This window comes from Camarhynchus parvulus, chromosome 4 (genome assembly GCF_901933205.1).
Source record: "Camarhynchus parvulus chromosome 4, STF_HiC, whole genome shotgun sequence".
In the NCBI taxonomy this organism is placed as follows: domain Eukaryota; kingdom Metazoa; phylum Chordata; class Aves; order Passeriformes; family Thraupidae; genus Camarhynchus; species Camarhynchus parvulus.
Window position 1 is genome coordinate 23,974,000 of NC_044574.1, and position 22,988 is coordinate 23,996,987.

At 39.6% G+C, this 22,988-nt stretch overlaps 1 protein-coding gene across 1 annotated transcript in view; it reads left to right on the forward strand.

Moving 5' to 3' along the window:
- The window catches only part of LIMCH1 (LIM and calponin homology domains 1), a 175,784-nt gene that overhangs the window by 78,388 nt on the left and 74,408 nt on the right, over positions 1 to 22,988 (forward strand). The window lies entirely within an intron of this gene.

Sequence of the window (22,988 nt, forward strand, 5' to 3'; positions counted from 1 at the left end):
TCTTTTATACACAGTAGGAGCTAAAACTTACGAGTGATTGTGGAGTATTCAAAGTGCCATTTGTTTCATCCTTAACCTCCAGAGACACAAACAGTTATATGTTATGAAGCTCTACACAATGTCTACTTGACTCTTAATTCTCCAGATGATAGTCTATTTTTCTCCTTTGTTATGGTAAGGAAAAATTAGGAAGTGTCCTTTATTGAAGGAAAATAATGGTAAACTTGAAGCCCATATCAAACACACACTGAGGTGTTCACTTTGAAGTATTATCAGGCATAAAAATTTTGCCTATATTTCATGTTTGAGTGACTTCTCACAACACTTCTGTAAGTATTATGTATAAGTGGTTCAGTGTTGACAAACTGAATTCTTCAAATCTTTCCTGGCATTTAAAACTAGATGAATCTGCAGTTACTCTGAAATTCTCACCAGTGACTTGCTCATGTATTTTAAGAGGGAATAATTTATTTGCAGATCTTGCAGACCAGAACACCAATCATTTAGAGTAAAATTTATCCATTATAGTGCTGTGGTGTTAAAGTAAGAACTCCAGGATCTGAACACCACCATACTTAGCACAGGCTGTATAAATACACAAAGATGATCTTTGTCTAGTTGCAAGTCTAGGTCAGGATGTGGATTGTATGCAGCATTACATATAGAATTACATATGTTCAGCTTGGCAGGCTTGTTTGTAACTTGCTTTGATCTCCAGAAGTGCCGACTGCTTCTGTTATCGCAGCAGAAATGATACATTGCTTTAATGAAAGAAAATGTAGGACCACAGCTTTGGTATTCAGACTTGCAGTATTAAATCTGATGAAGTGTTTTATCATTCTTGTTCAGTATTCATTAATCCTGAAAGCTTATGCTCCCACCAAAAAGCAAATTCACAAAGCATTCAAAGAACATATTAGGCCTATGTAGGAGTAACAGAAGAAATTTTCTCATGTAAAAAATTGATACTGAGAATCTTCTAAGACTGTCAGGTTTCTAGCACCATCATTTAATGTATTTATTTGTAGAAGGCTGGAGAAGTGTTTTGGCTAAGTTATTAATTAAAAAAAACATTTGGAGCTGCAGAAGACTTGCAAAGGTGTATTAGAGTACAATGAATATAATACAACTTTTACAAAACCGGCAATTTTTTTGAGTGAGTTGCTGTTGTTTCTTTCATTTTATATGACATTCACGGTGAATATAACTAATTTTTAAGGTTTCTACTAATTGTAATTTTGTACCTCTAGACCTTATTATCTATTCTACTAGCATCACCGTAGACAAGGTTTGCTCTGTGATACTAACTACTGTATGTTGACTTTATTTTTCCCTTAAAAAGATTCCAGCTTTTGCTTCCTGTCCCTGAATAATGTCACTCTGTGAGAAAATAAAAGGTTTCTGCCTTATCTTTTGTTTGACAGGATTTAGGGGAGTTTATAGCATTACTTCAGTTCCTTGAACAATCCCCACAGGAGCTCAGACACTTACTTCAGAGGCTGTGTGAACGATTCTCACATATAATAGGAGGAAGTAGTGAAGACAAAGATGGAGAGATGAACTTTAGCTTGGATCTTGGCTCATGTTTCAGCACTACTGAATAAAAAATCTGTTTACTGTGGCATCCAGTTTTCAGTTTGTTTATGGTCCTTGACTTTGTGACATATGCATGATATAGCACTGGAAAAAATAGACTTGCAGAAGTCACCTGGTTACATGGTTATTGCACCAAGATGAACAGAGGCAGAATGTGCTGCTTAAGAAAGCTTGTTCCTTTGAAAGCAGGGTTGGGTTTTTTCCCTCATTATTTTCCCAGGAAGTTTCTTTTGGCAAAGTGTTCTCTGAGAGCTTGCTATTACCCTTAATAAGAACAGCTATCTGTCTGCTGGTGCTGGTAGCTTGTTCTTATGCTGTAATATTGCACAAATTGTAAGTTTGGGGGTTTTCTATCTTATTTCAAGGAAATGTTACTTCAAGGAAATGTTGTCCTTATGTTAGCTTTCAGGAGTTTGAGCTACTAATTAAATTGAGCAAATGAGATCTTGTTTCTTCATGTAGGTATGAACCTCAAAATAAAATTACAAGACTCAAATAAATTATAGTGTGTCTCACACAGTTAAAAATAATTAGCAAAGATAAATACACAAAACTTTAACCAACATGCATTATTTTTATCACTCTCTTCATTCATACCTCCTTGTTACTAATTTTTTTGAAGAATTATCTTGGTTTTTTCTTTTAAGTTTATCACTCTCCCTTTAGTTCTAGTACTTTCTAGAAAAAGTCTGCTCCTATTGTAATATATAGATTCATAATATATGATAGTTTCTGTTTTCTTGCTTTGTACTACTATTCTCTGCTGAGCATATTCATTTCCCAACACAATTGTATTCATAAAAAAAGTCTTGCTGTGTAAGTTGTGGTACATGTGAAGTAAACAGAAGCAAAATTTCCTGTCTATCTAAAAACAATAAGTTCTTGGCACTCACATTCCAAAAGCATTTTTGTGAGTGTTGATGTAAAACAGAGTGTCAACAGCATAGCAAAATACTGACAAACCATTCTGCCATGTTTTCTGTGGATCTTCCTTGCTAAATAGTAATCGGTTTCTCTACACTTCTTTTGTCTGCTTTCAGTTCTGAAATCGGAATGTTTGACGAATGCAATATTTAGGGTCTAGCCAGTAGCTGAGAGCAGCGCTGTGTGCTTTGGCTCATCACATAATGTAATACATAATGAATCTCTTTACTAAAGCAAGAGTATCCTTAAAAAAAATAATGGTTAGTAGCATGTCCTTGTATTCTTTATGTTGTTTGAGTTTTTTACTTCCCTAGCTTTCTAGACCGCCTTCAAATTAATTTTTCATTTAAACTTTCTTGCCTTGGGTGTCATCTGAGCTGGACAGAATTACCCTATGAAATTCCTGTTAAATTAATTTAGCTCTACATTGTATTCATAAACATTTCTAAGTTACACAAAGAATATAAAAGCAAACTAACAGGTGTTTCTTAACCACATTGTTTGTAAACAAAGTCTGTGTGGAACAATCTGCAGTGAAGCTGTAGCTAATTTATTGCAGAAGAGGAAAACAGCCATCAGTTCAAATTTGGCAGGAAGCACAGAAAAATCAGTGTTGGGGGAAAAATGAGAAGCAAACAAATAAAACCCAAAAGTTTATATGGAAATTCAGCTATTTTTCTTTTTAAACTGAATTGAAGGTTTTTATTGCTTCCAATTAACCATACAAATGCTGTCCAGGAAGCATTGCTCTCCTGACATTTAAACTAATATTACAAATGGAAAATACAATGCTGACATCTCATTTAGTATTTTATTGATTAAAATGGCTGTGCTTACTGTGGTGTGTTTGGTTTGGTTCCAAAACTCTCAAACATTTGATGCTGGAAACTAACGATTGATCTGACAGCAAATGTACTGGAGACATATTCCACTGCTGCACTTGGGTTCAGCCTGTGTTGCCTGGCTTCCAAGTTGTACTATAATCTGATGTATGCATGCAAGAGAGGCTGAAATAATAGGAAATTTAATAAAAGGCATGTAGTATAGAAAAAGGAACAAACAAAACAAAGGGAGGTAAATGACCCCACCTTATTTATTTATTCGTTTGTGATGGTCTGAGCTGCATTTAGCTGTAACACACACCCTCAGAGAAGTGACTTCAACTCCTATAGTGTTCATGTTCACCACCTCTGTATGGCTCATGAGTTGTCCCTAACATCCATGGGCAATCACTTCCTTCCTCAGCTACCAGCTGCAGTGTTGTGTTTATGATGGCTGGAGGTGAAACTTGGAATTAAGAACCTTGTTTGTTTCCAAATTGCCCATTATTGATCCCTCAGGGGTTTTTGTGTGCTTTCTGCACCACTGGCCCCAGCCAGAACCCAGCCAGGACTTTGGCAGACCAACCTCACTGCTGGCCTAAAGTCCCATCTTCTGGATGCTTCCTTGGATGGAGTGTTTACAGTGCACTCAAGAAGCTGAGCTGTTTGTTGGCTGGGACCACTCCTTGTCATGCTGAGGATACTGGCTCTCTCTGCCAGTGTCCAGGAGTTTATCCCTTGTTATAAGATGAAGTCTCTCAGTACCCAGGGTGCTCTGAACAGTTTCCTTGTTGGGTCAGAACAGCACCAGCCAAGATGGGTAAATGTTTGCAGGACACTTGTGAAGGATGTGATCCATAGCTGCTGTGAACATATGCAAACTTTGTCATGTTGTTGAGAACTCTTCTGAAACTAGACTGGTTAGGATTCAAAGGTGCAGCATTTTCACAGTCAGCTTAAGCTGTGCCCTCAGCCTGCTGAGCTCTGCTGCTGAGAATGTCAGGACTTGGTTTGGCCAAATGCTAATAATACTTGTAAGCTCTTTGTGGCAAGGATCATCTGTTAGTCTGTTTTTGTCTAACACCTCACCCCATGAGTCCTGCTCCATGGCCAGGACTCCTAGACAGTATGTTAATACAAATAATAAATAACAGCTACAAAAATATCACAAGCATTCCTATGTCATTCACAGTCTCATTTTAGACTGTTCTCCCAACACCTGTGAGTTTAATCAGTAGGTTTATAATTAGCTTTATTCACACTGAATAATATAGAACATTAATACGCAAATTTGGAGGCAAGGGGAACCTTTTCTATGATAAAACCAAGAGAGCGTGGTCACTGCAGAGGATGTCCTTTTTTGAATGTTTTTTTTTTTTTCTGTATGAAGACACCCTTTGCTTGCCCAGCCTTATCATGCTTTAGGAAAAAGCATGCTTGATTCAAAGCAAAGAGTCTATCTGTTTAGGGCTATCAAGTGACTTCTCAATGTTATTTATAAAATATCATAATGATTGTTTTGTGGGTTTTTTTTTTTTTTTTTTTTTTTTTTTTTTTTTTGCATAAGAAGTTCAGTAAACTGAAGGATTCCAGGGATAACATTTGAAAACAGCAGACAGAAAAACATTGCTACTGATGAAGTGATAATGCTAGGCAGCTGAAATGTAAACTTGACCTTATCATTGCATTAACCTTTACTATAAATGACAGGGTCTTTCTTGGTTTGGGGAGGGCAGCTGGCTTCCAGGAAGAGCTCATTTTGTAGCCATGAAAAATGTAGGTTGCCTACTGGAATAACTGCTAGATTTGCTTTTAGATGCTGGAGTCCTTCTGCAAGTTCAGCTGTGACTTGCATTATATTGGTTTAATGACACTGAGGTGAGTGAGTGTTTCAGAAATGGCAAGCTTTTGAAGAATAATCTCTAACTATTTATAAATATCAGAAAATATAATAGTTTAACAAACCAATCCCATTTGCCATGTAGCTTAAATTTCCACTTAATGAAGTGAAGGATCAGTGCCTTCCTTGAGCTGCTGTCTTGGAAACAAAGAACCTCCTGAGCAATGATTTATATTCTTCAAAACAAATCCCACTGTTGAAGCTTATGACTTCTCTTCGTAGTTGGGCAAATACCACATGCTCTGGAGACATGTACCATCTTCAGGAGTTTTCAATGAAGGAGTTGGATGCCCTGAGTCTGTGAATGTGTCACCTGTGTCCTGTGGGAAATGTGGCACTGTTGCAGTTTTATCCAGGCACCTGCAATTTTTGTGTGACTTCTATTGCAATATTTATTAGTTTGCAATGAGGATATAAAGAGAAGCACTGAGCTGGTGTACTGAAAGTGTTTAGGCCAACACACATAAAATATGCAGGGCTACAACTGTCCATGTCTTGAAGCTAAATAAGTATCAGCTTTTGTCCTTAGCAAGGAAAACTAGACCTGAGGTTATGGCTGCTTTCAGCCACCCTGAATTTGGCATTCCTGCAAATGACAGCCCCAGCTTTCATATTAGCTGGAGTGGGCAACTGACCTGGCTAAAAAATACCCTTTTTCTTCCAGCATGAAAAGAAATGCAGGCAGGAGAGAAGGAAGAGGCTCATCAAGGTGGGAAAAGAGATGTCATTCCATCAGTTTAAAATAGTTTTGAAACTGCAGCCACAGAATTTAAACTTAGATGCACTCCTTAAGGTATTGGCCAAAAGCAAAGGACACAGGAATCCGGGAAAGTCTCAACCTTAAATCTTTCGTTTAAAGGTTGTCTGTGTTTAAAATTATACTTAGTAATATTCTCACTCCCTAATTCTGGAAAGCCTCTCACAGGTTGGAGTCTGCAGGTCTGCACTATAAATACTCTCTCTGATCCCCAACTGTCTTTTTCAGTGACATGTAGCCTCTGCTGCAGGGAACAGCAAGATCAATGTTGACAACCAGATAACAGCAGCACTGGAAGTGTGAAAAGGGAGGGTACCTTCCCAAAAGCTCTTAACCTGAGAAGTCCTGGGGTGGCAAGCACGAAGAATTTTCACAGTATAGTCAGACCAACAGATTGGCCACCTCAAAATGGTCCAGGGAAGCTCAACCTTCTTTGACCTTCTCTTGTGAAAAGAGAGCAAGCCACATTCTGTTGTGACCCCTTGGGCTGAAGATGGTGGCAGAAGAATGCTGTCTCTAATCCCCTCCCTGGCTGCAAACCAACTTGGTGAAGTCCCTTGCAGTTAATGTCTGCTAGCAACTGTTCATACTGTTTCTATGCTGAAAACCTTTCCGGCTACTCTTAAGTGGATTTATTTTAGATGATGTGCATGTTGCTAGCAGGAGCCTACGTGCTGATTGCAGATGATGGAACGTGTCTTGCTCCAAAGATCACATTGCAGTTGTTTCCCTGACTTAAAGCAAACAAGCAAAAAGGCAAACTAATGGAAAACTGGTGCCTTGAAGATCTGTGCAAAGTGATTTCTTTAGTTTAAGAGCCCAATAAAATTATATAGTCTGATGATGTGGTCAAGAATTAATAGAGGCCTGAAATACCTGACACCGAATTCTCCTTGTCTCTGCATTCCTCACTGCTCCTGGATTAAAGCCACTTGCTTCCTGCTTGGCATGGTACTTTCCAATTGTAATGCATTTCCTCTTAAATGTCCAGAGGTCTAATGATACTATTGTAAACCTGTTAAAATTAATGCTGCAGAGGAAACAGCTTAGTTAATTGCTTATGGAAAATACAGAGATAGGCTGAACTATCTGACTGAGGGACATCAAAACCATTAACTATTAACCTTTTGAAAGCTGAAAAGCCTTGTGATATCATGTGCAAATCTGCCCCACAGCTTAGTAGGAGAATTGCACATTCATTTATGGACAAGCAATAGAACTAATGGTCTAGAAAATTATAATAGCAATACAAAGGCAATCCTCAGCTCTTTGGAGTGGTGTCCTTCTGTTAAAGTCCTCACTATTGCTGGGTATTTGTTTGTTTCTGCCTCCTCATTTTCATGTGGGAAGCATTATTACTTAAATGGCAAATGTCTTTTTCTTTGGAGTAATAGTGCATGCTGATTTATTACTGCATGGTGTGTGAAAGGGAGTTTTCTTTTCAGGCTTTTCAATAAGGGGAGAGTATTGAACTTGCTAAATGTGTGCATGCATCCAAGTGTGTACTGAGTTCAGCTCAGCTTTTTTCAGTTCATTCTGTTACACTATTTCATTACCTCGGCTTTTCTCCTTTGAACTGTAGTAGTTCTCATGCACAATTTAAAACCAAGCTTGTGTTACCCCATAAGGCCAATGGTAAACATGATGCTTCCCCCCTTCTCCTTTCTCTTCTTTTTTAGTCATAATGTTGGTATTATTTGGTCTCCTTTTACTGCTAAAGAGATGTTACTTGACTTAATGTGTTGCAAAGTGGCATTGGTGTGTTGGGAGGCATGTTGGACTGAGTGCCAGATTGTGACACTTTCCCTTGCACCTGTTGTGGGGCAAAAATTTCAGGCTTTAAAGTGATAGCCCAGGCTGCTGATGCTCTTGCTGCTTGCCATTTATAACTGTTGGGTTGGATGGGTGCTTTGTAGCTTGGCTGCACAGCCAACAAATCCTATGGGTGTTACCAAAAGTTCCTGGATATTTCTCATACCTTTTCTTAATGAAAGCTGCCTCACTGCTGTTGTCCTTTGAATACCATTTCTCCTTTGGTTGGAAAGAGGCTTGCTGTTTTTTCCAAAACCAATCCCAACTTTACCACTCCTGCCTAGCAACGGCATTAGGGATCTTAGAGCTAATGCCTGCTGTTGGCTAAATTACCTAAGTTGTCAGTAGGTCATTGAATTGTTATCTTTCCATTCAAGCCCTGATATAATGAAGTTATAGAGGTTCCTGTGAAGCTGCTTGGTGTGTGCCTTCATGGGGGAAGCTGCAGGGCTGACTTGCTGGTAATGGGCACAAGAAGATGCAGCACAATGAAAAGCTCAAGTGTCAGTGAGACATAGGCTTACCCTGCAGGCAGCACCCAGTCTTTGGCTGACTACAGGAGGGCTCCAAGGTCATTTTGGCAACTAAAGAGAGCTGAACTGTGAAGCAGGTCTGTTTCCTTGGCCAGCAGTGCATGGATCAGGAATGCTGGTCAGTGGTTTTTTGTTTTAACCTTCCTGTCCTTCCTATCTCCTTCTGTCCTGCAGCCCACAGCAGTGAATAAGACCATGCTATAAATGCTGTCTGCCTCTCAAGCCTGGTTTCAGACCAAAGCTGGCAGACCTGCTAGATAAGAAGTGTGACGTTTATGTATTAATTTCTGGAGTTACAGGGATCAGCCACAAAGTATTAGCACCACTATACAGTATGTCCTCTGTTATTTAAAAGGGAGGATAGTGGATAGGTTCAGTTATTTGAGGTTTCAAGTAATCCAGGGCAATTTTCAGTGTAATTAATACATGTCAGGAATTTGACCCTTGTGGGGATAACACGAAGTTCCAGATAACTGAGGTGATACTGTAAACAAGTTGTGAAAATTGTGCCAGAAGACTGTCTGCATAGGTCAGCAGCACCAGCTAATAAAATATCTCAACTTTTGATCTAGAAAAATATTTCATGCAACTTTCACTTGGCATCTGCAGAAGCAGAAAAAACCCCTTATTTTTTTTACAATTCCTGGATGTTTTCTTTAATTGAGTTTCTCCTGTTACTCCTGAGGGGGTCACATAGTAGTTGCTTCTTAAACTATAGCAACTGCATGAAAAGGAAAACTTGAAATTTTCTGAGAGTGCCACATGCACCAGATACAGATACACTGTTCGGCTGTACTGTTTGTTTCTTTTCAAAGAAAAAACATGCAGATTTAAAAAATTAATAACTACTACTACAGGCTTGATACTGTGTATTGGAAACAATGTATTTTCTGATATTTCAGAAAACAAATTATGAACAAATGCAGGAATTGCATCAATTATTGGCAAAACTAGTTGCAAACTGGTAAATAAAACAGAATGGTTCCCAGGGAGTGCTGTCAGAGCTCTTACAAAAGCCTCTAAAGATTTAAAGAGAAGTAAGTACATAAGTAAATGTTGTGGGCCAAAAGAACACAAAAAATTTGTAACTAAATACAGTGCTTAGTGACAGACTAATGTAAAAAAGTAGCATGACATAAAGTTTGTCACAGGAGGCTGAGTTTTGTTTTGCTCTGTATGTTTTGAGAAATCAGGCTTGATTGGTCTTCTCCCTTAGTGTACATGCCTGTGTTTTATTTTTACACTGCTAAATAGTGACTGAATGGAATCTGATATGTCAGTGGTCTAGAATTTTAGACAAGGAAGAAGCAAGATAATTACATACTCTTGGACAACTGGTGCAGTCCAACAAAAATTTGAGTAAGCAAGGCATTAGCAGAATTATTTTAAAATGGGTGATGATGTATCTTCAGCAAAAATGTGACAGTTTGCCTTGTTCTTTCATTCTATCTGAAACAAACGAAAGAGCAAAATTCAATCCAATCAGTTTGAAAGGAGTTTAGGAGCTCTAAAGACCTACCTGGCCTCCATTTTTGTGCATCTCAGGTCTTTGAATGACACAGTCAGCAGTGACCAAAATCCATTTTCCTGCAAAGTATCACCTTGCTGATATGAATTGCCTCTTCCCTGTTGTCTATATCGCACCTCAAGTCAATTCAGGAGTTTGTAATTAAGAAAAAACACATAGAAGCAGTAAAAAGGAACAGAGGAACAAGGTACTTGTCAGCACAGTGTTATCAGCAAACTCAGTATCTATCTGCCACTGGCATTTCAAAGGCATACCTACTGCAGAATTTTGGGGAGAATGATGGAACAGTTCTAATGAAATTTAGAGGAGCCTATTCATAAGCACTGTGTGTGAGAAAAACCAAAATCTGCCTAGAGTCAGCACCCACAGTATTAAACTAAGTTGGCTAGTTCCCAGAGGTGTTTGAGACCTTAAATGCTCTTTAGTCCTTACCCTCTGGTTGATCAGAGATTAATCGCTTGCTTTTTTAAATACTATTACCCAATCTCTTGAGCCACCCAATCCTGATTACAATTTACTTTCTAAATTATGATCCTAGAGAACTGAAACTCCTTGAATTCCAGACCTTTACATATTTTTGAAGAACTGAGAGTTCTTAGTGTTCTCACACTTGCATCAAAAATTCTTGCAGATAGTTTATCTTTCCAAGAGTAGTTCACCTTGCTTGTTCTTTTTCATTTGGCTGAAATTTGATGAGCAATACTAGAAATCTATCACTTAAACCTTAATAAAAACTATTATGTAAGTAAATTACACACCAAGAACTTCAAAGATTGTGGTCAGTGTTCCCCATCACAGCTTCCAATATAATTTATTCTCTTTTTAAAGCAGCATAGAAATATTCTTGTCTCCTATAACTTTTCTGGAGAAAAAAAAATTGCCAGACTGAGGATGGGAAGTAAATAAGAGGAAAAACAGTCAACTACTCTATTCAGGATAATGTAAGGTGGAGTTTAGGATATGCCAGAGAATGCAGAGCCCTGGATAACCTCTGTGGTGTGGCTGTGGGCGACTCACTGAACAGTCTACTTGGCTTCGGCAGCTCTCACCCTTGCTCAGGACAGCCACATCTGCTCTTGCAGGAGAGCAGCTTGATGCCAGTGCCTTTCCCATTTGAGGGCAAATGGCCCAAATGGCCTTAGCAGTGCAGCACAGCACATTTAAGGATTTCCAAGTAGCCAAAAAGCCCCAGGAAGTGGGTGCTGCTCAGGTGCTAGCTGACTCTCCACAGTCTCTGCAGCCACAGGCATGCTGAAGCCCCTGAGCAGCTCTCGGCTGGCTGGCATGTACACAAAGAGCATGCAGGATATGTGTGACCAGGGTCTGGTGCCTCCTCAGTGGGTAGGCTCCTGTGCTGCAGTTTGGGCAGTGTTCCTGCATCACCTAAGCTGGTTGCATAGATCTGTAGCCCCTGTATTGGATGGGGTTACCTCTGTTGACCTTGTAAACCCCAGGTAGCTCCCAGTAGGGTCTCCAGATTTAAGGGTTGATTGGCTTCAGCACAGTGCTGAGCATCAGCTGGGTCCGTGCATTGAAGCAAGGCACCCTGTGTCTGATGAATGTATTCCCCAGTCACTAGGAAAGGCAGTGTAGAAGTGCTTGCCAAAGCCAGTAAGTCCTGCTGGCCTTGAGCTGATTTGGGTAGCCATGTGTAACATTTGCATTCTCCAGAAATCTGCACCTATGGGAGTGGTTTGGAGATGTGAGCTGGCTGGGGACTGGGACTCTGCAGTGCTTTAAATCAGCTAATTTGCTGGCAGCTTCTTATTGGTGCTGGAGCTAGTACAGCTGCTTTCACAGTCTTTGATGCCTGGCCTAATAATCTTAATAGACTCTACTAGTTCTGCTGTCTAGATATACCTCTCTCTGCTCAACTCTGAGTCCTGGCCCTTTGCTGGGGAAAGGAAAAAAATCATATTTACATTACGTTTACAATTTTAATTTATACAGTCTCATCAGCTAAGTTTTATTGCATTTTTTATGTGGCTTTAAGTTGAAACAGTTTTCAGAATTAGCAAGTGAGGAGTTGGAAGCTTGTTCTTTGATTCATACCTGAACATCTCTACTGGCCTTATTTGTGACTGTTGTGAGCAGGAGCCACTGGTTATACCCAGGTAAGCTGAATTATAAGCATGATTAGCTCTTTTCTTCTAACAAACAAAAGTTTATCTCAGGTCTGTCAAGGACAGAGGGTAGGTTATTAACTGAAGTTTTAAGAATAAATTATCAGTGATAGCCAATTTGTTCTCCTTTTCTGTTGCCTTCATCAACATACTATACAAGTTATTTCTGCCATCTTCACTATTTAAATCCTGCTTCTAAAGACCTGGTGTCACCCATGTGATGAACACATCTTCCTACCCTTGTTGCTTTGTGTATTCTGAGGGGAGAGAGTGTTGCAGTAGTACATCTCTAATATGGAGAAGAAAACTGAACAGCAGGGATCTCAGTCCTGTAAGAGGACACATCCTTTCCCATCCTCTGTTGTGGTGTCCAGAGGAACCAAAACAAAGACATTGTGAAAGAGCTGGGAAAATGCTTTGCAATAGGAATGCACCCTATTAAAGAAGACTTCTGTTCATTCTCTCTTGCTTTAATAGTTGATTTTATTCCATTAATTTAAGGAAATTATGCTTCTTAAATATATTATATTATTGTGCTACATTTTATTTGTCCTGAAAGCTTAGTCTTTCCAACTGCAAATTACACTGGCCTCCAGATGTAATCCATGAATCCCGATTTCCAAATGCCTCTTCAAAGGCATGCTTGCATGACCACTATAGACTTAGTGAACAGTAGCAATTTAAGTAATTTAAGTAGGCTGTTCTGTGTAGTTAATCTAGGTTTGCAGTTACAATGGCTTTAGGAATAGTCATGCTATTTCTTGAATCTAGAGACTGCTTGCTGATGGTTGGAAAGGAGTGGGAAAGAAATCACTGCCAGACTATTGGGTAGCTCATCTTGCCGTGAATATTTACCATTAAAAAAACCCCACCAACACTGGAGATATTCACGATCACTGATAATTATGGCCATGCCATCTAGACACCAAATGTATGTTTTCATATCTGGGAAAGAAACATCAGATACATGGATATAGTATTGGAGTACTCAATAATTTAAGCTGTTATACTGTATATGGTCAAAGTCACAAATGGGCGCTGATCTATTGAGCATATTTTGCACAGATACTTTGATTGTCTGTAAAATTCACTTGCAGAAAATTGAAAATTATGCATTTCCCCTTCCTTTTCCTCACCAAAGTAATTCTAGACACCTAAATATGAAAGCTTTCTATTTATTTTTTTAGTGGAAGTAAAACCAACAAGGTAGGTTTTTCATGGGGAATGTGCTGGAGCTTCACTCAGTAGAAATAGCCAATTTAAAAAAAATTGTGGTTTTTGGACTTGAACAGCTTCTTTTAGAAGTGTTTTAAGGAGACCCCAACCTGTACATTTAAGAAGTCCAGTATGTTTTATGTAATGTTGGCATGAAAATGCAAAGCTGTGAGTGGGGGAAGAATGTATGTCAGGTATCGTGTAACAGCAGCAAAAATATTTCTGATGTTTATCAAACCTTGAACACCACAGATTAGTAAAACATATTCCTTGGCAATAAAGAGTAGATGTTTAGTTTGAAAGGCGAAGTGGAATTTGTTGCTTTTTTTGCAGAGGTCATGAACTGACCAGGAATGAGTCCTCCTTGGCGGTTTCACTGTTTTGCTGTTTGCCTTGGGGAATAGACATTTGGTCTGATTTTAACAGCTACTGCCAGGCCCCTGGCCCCCACAAGCAGCTTTCTTGCATCTTTTGAGGCCCACCTACAGCAGTTGTACTTGGACAGAGGGATGGAGAGGCCCTCCAACAGCTCAGGATGCAAAGTGTCCTGATCCCTGAGGTGGATTGCTGTCTACTGAGAGAAGTCCAAATATTGACAAGTGTTACAATTTTCTGCCTTTAAATGGAAGATAGCTTTGCTTAATATACTAAGCAAAAGGAACTTATCATGTAAAAGACAAGGGGCAAGAAAGTAAAGTCGTGCTAGAAGTGAGTAGTTACTGCAATTAGAAAAAGTGCTATGAAGCTGCCAGGTGGTGGTCATACATTCATTTTAGAGGTTTGATGTCATATTGATTTTAATTTTAGGTACTGATTTCTTTTGTACCTTTACAGTTTCAGACCTTAAAAATAAACTTCAGAAAATTTTAGCTGTTCCTTGGCCCTGAATGCTCAGCTGGCCCAATATAACTGGATGTCACAAAACTTCAGATTATGTTAATCATGCACCTATTTTCATTAAAACCTTGTATTTTGGGGATTATACAATTGTGATGAAATCTACATCTGTACCTGATTGGGAAGACAGATGATAAATTACATGGGGGAGGTAAGAATTGAGGCTATATCTCCCACACAGTTTTGTGTCTTTAATTAATCAGGTTCCTGTGTATCAGAAAAGCATTATGTATAATTCTCACTATTGCTCATTTCTGTTTCCTTTATTTTTTTGTCCTGTAGTGTAGTGACAGTGAAAAAATAAAAGCAGTCAGTAGGGATCACAGCTTGAGAAGTATTTTTTCAGGTAGTAATCTCTGAAGCTGCATGCAGATGCACTGACCATGCTTTGTGGTACCTGTACTGGTTTATAATAGATGATGCTGGTCAGATAATTAATAATACAATCAGACACACCTTTTCAGGTGGACAGGCTCATGATGCAGAGAATTTTTCCTCATTTTCTTCTCTGCAAGACCCAGTCCATCCCAAAGGGTTTTTTTAATCTGATGATTTCCTGGAGCTGTGTCCCTTGAATAGTCAACACTGCTCTTCCTGGAAAACAAGGTTATTTTCTCTACAGTCAAGTCAAAATATAGAAAGCAGGTGTTGGGTATCAGTGCCCTGGGATATCAGATGTGATCAAAGGGATCCCATGAAGCGTGGACTCTGCAGGCAGAGAAAAGAAGGAAGGTTATGTGAAAAAAAAGGTATTATCTTTTGCAGACTTGCTAGTATAATTAAGGAAAACATGGAATAAATCTTATAACATATTTGCTTTGCATAGGTAATCATCTTTACCACCAAAGTACCCCTCTTAGTAGAAACACATAAATAGTGTTTTAAAAGTATGTGTTCTGCGATGGCTTAACACACAATTGCCCTGACAGCAGTTTGGAAAGGCACAGGTTTATTCAACACTGCTTGGTTTAATTGATGACTATATATATGTGTTGGACATGAAGCTATTTGTGGCACTCCTTTGGACTACCCTAGGGCTTTACCTTTTGGGTATATTGCTCATGAGGTAATTCAACTTTATTTATCTATGGTTTTTGTGTTTTATTTTGTTGTTTTTGTTTGGGGGCTTTTTTGTATGCAGAGTGATAAGCTTTAACACTATGTCTAGCAAAAAAAAAAAATACTCTCCCACATTTAATGCTCAGGTTAATTTCTTTGGTGATCTCCTTTACTTAAATTTTGTTTTCACACTATTTGGTGTAGTGGTTCTTATGACTTAGAACTTAGATTTAAAATTTATGTATTTTTGTTTTCTTTAGGCAGTTTGTTTGGGATGGCTGTCTTTTAAGTATTTATAAATCCATACTCAGACTCTGTACTTTCCTTGACACTTTGGGTCTGTTCAAACAAACCAACAGCTTGTCTCCTAAACTTAGTTGTGAATTTCTTGCCCATTTTTATATTTTGCTGTAGACCTCATTTGTGGGGACAACAGCTGCAGGGATGTGCTGAGAAAGGAAAGTGTCCAGTTTCCCCAGAGGATGTTCTGACAGAACCGTTGTGGCACTAGCTGTGGTTTCAGGGTTGAAACTCTAGAGATCTGTGTTTAGGTTAGACATATTCTGCACTCATAATGTGAGTGCAAATAAAGGTCAAATTTGTCTGTAGGACCTTTCTTCCTCTTCTTCAGACAGACAGCATAACTATTGCCAGGAGGATGGAGAAGAAGTAGCTGCCACAGAGGGGTGCTCAGGTTGTTCTCAGAGCATGATGTTGTGATGTTTCTTTCATTCTTGCCTCTTTTGTAGCTCTTTCCCCAACTCACTCTGACATAACTTTTCTATTGATCCACTTCATAGCTGTACCAAGAAGACAGAGTGAGATAAGTAACAGTCCTTTCCATCACCACAAAAGGAACCATGCTTTATGTTTTTGTTGGTTTTGTGTTTTTACCCATCTGGCTCTGGATTTTCAAGGTGAATTCCCAGTGGCTTCTAGGAGTGCACTACAATCCACTGTATGAGAACTTGTTTTTAACCTTGCTCTTTGTGAACTTCTTTCACCAAAAAAAAAAAAAAAAGAGACCAAGTCCCTCACAAGCCAGATGCTATCATCTGGTATTAAAAAGCTGAGAGAGTGAGTGGCAGAGAAGTGGTGGAAAGGAAAGGTTATCCTCTTCCTTGGCCATAGTGGAGCTGTTGCCATAGAATATGGCATCAGATAGGCATCCCCTCTTCATGACCTTGTAAAATCTAACATCTGTTTGACATCTGGCTGTGATTTCATCAGCATCAGAGCCAGTGAATAGCCTGGAAATGTTTTGGGTTTTTCCCTGCCTGCCTATGTTCTGTATTCAGTGCTGTAAACAAAGCCATCTTTAGGGTGTATCTTGGGCTTAGCAAATCTGAGGGAGTTCACATCATCTGATCATCATCTGCTCTCTCCCCCAAAGACATGGAAGTTGACTGAGCCCCCATTTGTTTAAATGTTTAACTCATGCCTTCAGGGAAAATGACCTGATGTAGCAAGGGGTGATATCAGGACCTACTTCACTAGTGAAGTCATAGGATCAGCCTTGTGCTCGTGCTCTGTGCATCCCTCCCACCCTCTCGTGGTTTGCTTTTGCCTGTTGAGTTGAAGTTTGCTCTTGCTCATGTTCTCTCCTTTGCTCAGCTTCCATTCACATTATTGAAAAATTACAAGTTTTTATACAATCAATAGCAGCATCAAAGTTGTGCACTATCTTCTTGCTCTAGGCACTTGCAGGTTTTTACCCTAGCAAGCCTGGCTGGGAGCAGCAGGATCTAAGCACCTTGGCACTTCCAGCTAAGTTATCTTTGGAGTCAGGTACTGAGACATCCAAAGGGAGTTGGGGTTGTTTAGCCTGGAGAAGAGGAGGCTCAGGGTGTACCTCATTGCTCTCTACAAGTTTACAAAAAGAGGTTGTCATGAGATGGGGGCTGGTCTCTTCTGCTACAGTGACTACAGGGAGAGGACTAAAGGACATGACTTTAAGGTGAGACAGGGGACATTCAGATTGGGTATTAGAAAAAAAAATCACTGTAGGATGATCAGGCATTGGAATAGGTTGCCCATGGATGTGGTGGAATCAAATCCTTGAAGATGTTCAAGAGGAATCTGGATCTGGCACTGGGTGATGTGGTTTAGTGGTTCAGGAATCACAGGAGTACTGCTGGGTGGATGGTTGGACTGGATGATCTTGAAGGTCTCTTCCAACTTTGATAATTTTATGATTCTGTTATTTTTATCTTGAGGCAGACTTAGGTACTACCTGAAGGTAATTCAATTATGTTTGGGGATTCTGGTGTGTTTTGTGCAGTTTAACTACAGTACCAACTGGCCCATTTCTTCACACCATTTTAAAGGTGCTTTTTTGCCTTTCTGACACGAAAGCCGGACTGTTATTGAAGTAGACACATATTTTCCTTCTTGACTGCCCAGAAAGAAGCAGAAGAAGGCTAGGCTTCTTTGGCACAGACAGCCTTCACCAGCTTCTCAGGGGCGCGCTGGAAGGCTCTACCTGTGGAGCCAGGCAGTGCCGTGCCCGCCCAGTGATCCTTGCTCCTCCTGATTCAGTCTGATAATCGCGGTGTTTATTCTCTGCTCCTGCCCCTTGCCTTTGCTCACACGATCCATGCCCGACGCTGCCTGTCCCCCCACACCGGGTGCTGGGCAGCGCCACTGGGTGGGTGCGGGTGCAGTCCGGGGGCTGCGGCTGTCCTGGGGAGGCGAGGGTTGGTCCGGCTGATGGGCTGGTAAGTCCTGCTTCCCCTCCCTGTTTCCAGGGATCATCTTTTTCTGGTTGTTCTTTTATTTTGCCCACTAGCCTTTAATTTTCGTGGGTGAGGCTATTGTGTGCCAGAATCCTTCGGGAATGTAAGCATCCCTGTTTCCCCTTTCTGTTCTGGGAGGTGCCTTCAATTCTGATGCACTGTCAGCCTTCCTCTTCTGGAGATTAACCATCCTTAGCTTCTGAGTGAATGTGTCCTAACTATCATCCATTTCCTTCCAAATCTACTGATTTGGTGTTTACCACAGAAAACAATCTTTTATGTAGTTTTGTTATATACATACAGCAAAGCATATTGGATGAACAGTACAACACACATACACACACACGCACACACGCACACACGCACACACACATATATATTGTTAAACATATGTATATAGTTAAACATACACAGAAAAGCATCTTGGAGAAATAGTAACACATATAAACATATATGTGTATATATATATATCTATATATATGCATACATATATATAGATTGATTTTTTTCTCATATATACATATATATGTATGTGTATATATATATATATATATATATATATATATATATATATATATAAAAGAAAAGTTCCCAGCCCAACTTATAGAAGTTTTTTTCCTTCTGGACTTGAACCGAATATTCCAGTATTTCTATCAACCTGTGAATCAGGCAAGACCCACTGCTTTTATATAGATAAATTATCACCACTACTTACTTAAAATGGAAAAATAAGGGAATTAAGAAGAAATGTTGAGCCCAAACAAAAAGCTTTTGAGAGTCTATTGGAAACTTCTCAGAAAAGCAGTTTGGAAATTTTTTTTTTTTAGAGATCTTCTCATTTATTCTGGAGCAGGGAAAATATCAGCATTCCAGAAATGAAAAATGCCACCTGTTTGTCTGCAGCTGTCCTGCAAAACAGAGCAGTGCTACTGGCAGCTAATAATATCTCCAGCTTGCAGAAGTGGCATGTATTTGGCATTTTATTCAGTATTCTGGACAGATATACAGCTTGGCTTGCTTTTATTTCCCCCAAGTTTATCTGACTATCTCACCCGGGCCATGCAGTAGCACATGTGACAAACGATGGCTCCGCAGTGCTAAGCTGTAGAAGGGATTTGCAGTGCGAATACAGTGAGAATGTTTTGTATGTATTGTGGCGGATGAAAGAATGGAAGCGGGCCAAATTCAAGCTGTTTGCCATTGCATCTGATCAGCAGATCCTATGGAGAGAATTTGCCTGCTGTGAATATTTGATTCTCGCTAGCTTGAACTATCTTGTGTGTTGGCAGTGCTACTGTGTGAATTTGCAGTGGCTTTCCAGGGTGTCTGTCCTACTCAGCTGCCAATTTCTGGGGTTTTTTTACAGGGTTCAGGATTTTGTGCTCCACTTTGTGCATGAGGAAAATTACTTAATGCTATACAGTGAACATTTTTTTCATATTTATAGCACTCAGATTAAAACAAAAAAAAATAGAAGTGAGTAGTCTGTTGTCTTTTCCCCCTGCCTTATTCCCTCCACCTTCATAAAGGCGTAACCACTCTGCCACCTACTCTCTCTGCATTACCTTCAGGTGATTGTCCTGGCAAGGTGATTTTGTAGTGATGAGTCTGTCAGATTACACACCAGAAAGGATGAAAAGGTGATGTTGTTGAAATGCAGTTGTGAGAGCGGGAGCATTTTTCCCTTCCTTCCCATGCATCCTTCTGACGAAGTTCTCAGGGAGTCAGTGCTCTGCACCCTTATCTGTCCATGACCATTCTTGCTGGTTCATGTCTGGCTTGCCTGAGAATTTGCAGTTTTGTGTTGGTTAGTTTTTTTGTTTCTGAAATTCAGTATAGTGAAACATTTACATAAATAATTTTTGGTTTTCAGTACTTACAAGTAAATGACATTGCTTGTAGTGCTGATGTAGCAGTAACTCTCAGGACTCTGCTGAGGCAAGCAGAAAAGATTTGGGATTTAACCTATCAGTGTATCCTGTGTCTGTCACCACACTGAAGCATTTATCTTCTCTATACAGCCTATTTAGACTTTCTGTCATTTTATAGATTAAGCATAGATAAAATGTATAGCTATCTGTGATATCTATAGATTACAGATTTATAACTTATAGATCTATATAAGTATAGATATTTATAGATATAAAATTTTATATATTAAAATGATAGAGAAAATTTGCAAAATAAGTTTAGGCTGTAACCTATCAGCTTTTTCTTCCTCTGTGTGTATGAAGGACAAAAGCCAGAAGAAGACTTTTCATTATACAGTGGTGTGGGATAAAACTGAGAGGAGCCAGCAAGAGACAGTTGCAGGTCCTCTGGGGCTGTAGGAAATGATGTGCTGACCAAGTGACCAATTCTCTGTCTACTCCCAACACTGCAGCTGCCGAAAGTAATGGCAAGAGAAAAGCACTATCATCTCCATTTAAGATACTGAGGAAATTGTGTGATAGTGCCTTGTAGGGGCTGCCAGAGGGACCAAATTCTGGTCGTGTGTCTTCTGAGACCACTGTAAAAGATAGCACTCTGTTAGCTGGGGCACAGCAGCTGGCCACCCTGAGATCCTTGCCACTGCAGTGTGACCCATTTGCATGACCTATTTAACTCTGCCAAGTTGTAAGGAGCTGGGCAGGCACATGAAATGTTTCTTTTCAGTCATCCATTTAAAGGAAGAATGGTTTTTATATCTTGCTACTTGTAAACCTTTTCTGCTTGCTTTAGTTTCTTAAGCAATGACAAAGAGTGGTATTTTTGGACAAAAAGTGCATAATTTCAGCTAACAGATACTGAACAATAAATCCTCTTGAAAGATAAAAGCAACATTTTCTGAAAACTGAAGAAATCAGGACCTGGTCAATGCAAGGTGTAGTAATCCTGAGAGAAAGCTTTGCTGGGAGCTGGGTCTTAACTTTAAGACTCCTTTCTCCCTTTAGTGGCTTAGGAGTGCTTTTCTCCAGTGACTCAATGGAACTAACAAATGTGAATTTCATCTGTACTAGAGCAAACCCGGAAAAGTTTTGCAGTAGTATGGGATACATTTTTTGGCTTGGGGTTAGGCAGGCTAGGCAGGTGTCCTTGAGTAAATATATCACTTGAAAGCATTTTCTTTGTTGGATTTTTCTTCAATCCTTTTAAACAAATGCCATTTTTAGAACCATTGGGAAATAAAATTGTGAGATTTTTAGCAAAAGCAGAAGCTTCTTTCAGGGCACACTGATTGCATCTTGTTGGCATGTGTGGTTATTTGTGCCCATACAAGATACCAACTTTCTGAGGAGTTGTTTGGGTGATAGCGTTAGTGACTTGGCAAACGTTATTCATATGATGGCCATCAAAATAAAAGCATGTAGCCAACAGGAGTAGATGACATTGTTTTTTTGAGAAGCAGTCATTTGTTCATCAGCAGAAGAACCAAGTTTCCAAACTATGTGGCTGCCAAATAACTGGTATTTTTGTTACTGCTTATCATAACTCAGATGTCAACTTCTGGCATCAAGATGGGTGCAATTAGTTATCTTCAGCATTCTTCCTCCTTTGATTGTTTTCTAAGTCTGTTAGGTTACTATGATCTCTATGTCCAGTATATTTTTTGTTAAATTTGGAAATGCTATTAGGAACTTCTTTTGAATGCTTTTGCATTTTTATTTGATATATTAGATTTACGCGTTGCTCCACCAACCATTTGAGAGTGACCAGGACTGTCCTCCATCAAAGACTAAACATAAGGGTTATTCATGATGCAGTTGGAAAAATTATAATGCAAACAGTAAGCCAGATGGAAAATTTTACAGGCATCTTTTCATGTCATGAATGATGCTGTCTCTCTGGGTTATGGGCTCTCTGCTCTCTCAACTGCTATTCCTTCCCCCCCTGGCTCTCCTCCAGAGCTGTTAAGTTTCAGCCAGGGAAGAAAGGGAGATTTGAACTCCTCTGAATTTCCAAGTCTCTGTTTTCTGTGGTGTGGCTGGCGAGCTTTGTGTGCGAGAGTTGGCATGCCAAGAGCCACGGTGATTTGCATGCTGCTTGCAGAACAAACAGGGCTGCTCTCCCTGAGCCCCAAGAAAGGCTGGGAGCAGATGTGGGAGAGCCCTGCTCACCAATCCTGCTCTGTCATGAAGAGTGGGTAAGAGCTGAACACCACCAGACTCCTCTGCTTCCCAGTTTTTATGAAAAGAGGTCTCCACCATATGCTGTGGTTCTGCTCCTCTGTAACTCTTCATGTGGCAGCTTAGCTTTAGGTTTGAGATGAGATTCCTCAAAGAATATCAAGCTGCACATTTCATCTTTACTTGTTCACACATCTACCATTGCAGTTGCTGGCCTAGAAATGTATATATCTAAAAAATTATTCTCTACTAGCTGCAAGATTTATCCTTGTAAAACATATTCACTGGCTCTGTAACAGGGGAGTGGTGTACATGCACATGTATAAAACCTGTATTAACTGCGTATGCACACATGCAGATTCAATCTCCTTGGTGCAAACTGAAGTGTCATCACTTGGACTTGGTTTGAAAGAGACTTATATCAGTTTTTACTTAGCCTTTCTTAGTTATTGACTTTCAATTTTTGCACTTTGCAAAGGGTAAATCCTCCATAAGAAGTGTTACAAAATTGGGTGTTGTTTCTTCTTAGAAACAGTGGCCATGTGAAGTGTAGCTTCAAGGTTTTTGTTTCAGGAGAAAGCACCTATCTATTTTCTCAGTGACTTCTGACTAGTTACCTTTGGAGAGGCAAGAGAACAGTTGTGTTAACTGGCTCGCTCGTAGCTAACATGCAAAGTGTTTTCTGAACAAATTTCTTGCTTAAATGGTGGTGGGCTTTTTCACATCTACTCTTCCTGCTCCCTTCAAAAATCCTGCCTTTTCTACTCTGTAACATGCTACGGTTGTGTGGCAGCCTCCAGCAGTAGGTGGAGAAATCAGTGGGGCTTTTTCAGTTAAAAAAGTTGCCAACATCTGTGTTTGAAAAGAAGTCAACAAGCTTGTTGTAGTTGTATATCTTGGAAAAAAGAAAGAAAGAAAAGTTTCATACGTAGGTGGTTTTCGAACAAAATCTACACTGACCTCTTAAATTATGTAATTATGT